Here is a 497-nt window from a genome sequence, read left to right on the forward strand (position 1 = left end):
CAGGAGGGAAAAATGGGTTACTCTGTGATCTGGCCAATTCCCTTTACTCAATCTCCTGTTTTTCTCTTTAGGTGCAAGGACAGCATTGCCCCCTACTACAGCAGGTACTGTGGTCCATCCATGGGCAGGGGAGAATACTAAGATTCTGGTAACCTGTTCTGTAGGCTCTCTGACAACTCAGGATATGAAAGAGCCTGAGGAGTCCTGGCTGTTGGGAAGGAGCCAGGGCATTATGTTGGGGAACGCCCCTGCCTTGGTTCCCAGGGCCACATGTTTCTCAGGCCCAGGATCTAAGAGTCTAGTTCAGGTGGTGCAGATTCTAAAGTTCTCCCATTCTCCTACCTGCCCCTGAGTGTTGCTCCTCATCAGTGAGGTGCGGGTCTCGGGACTGTTTGATGCCCAAGGAGAAGGGATGAGCCGGGTCCACAGGCTGTCTTGGTAGGGCAGCTCCCTGACAATCCCCAGCTTTGCTTCGGGGCCACACTGGCCGGAGTGGA

General features: G+C 54.1%; 1 protein-coding gene across 1 annotated transcript in view; it reads left to right on the forward strand.

The window, feature by feature from the left end:
* Window positions 1-63: 63 nt before the first annotated feature.
* LOC104994168 (antigen WC1.1-like) overlaps window positions 64-497 on the forward strand; it is a 5,059-nt gene continuing 4,625 nt past the window's right edge. The window contains exon 1 of the transcript XR_825919.1: window positions 64-104. The gene's annotated coding sequence lies outside the window, so the exon portion shown is untranslated. The remainder of the gene's footprint in view (window positions 105-497) is intronic.

This window comes from Bison bison, unplaced genomic scaffold, assembly GCF_000754665.1.
Source record: "Bison bison bison isolate TAMUID 2011002044 unplaced genomic scaffold, Bison_UMD1.0 scf7180017849693, whole genome shotgun sequence".
Lineage (NCBI taxonomy): Eukaryota > Metazoa > Chordata > Mammalia > Artiodactyla > Bovidae > Bison > Bison bison.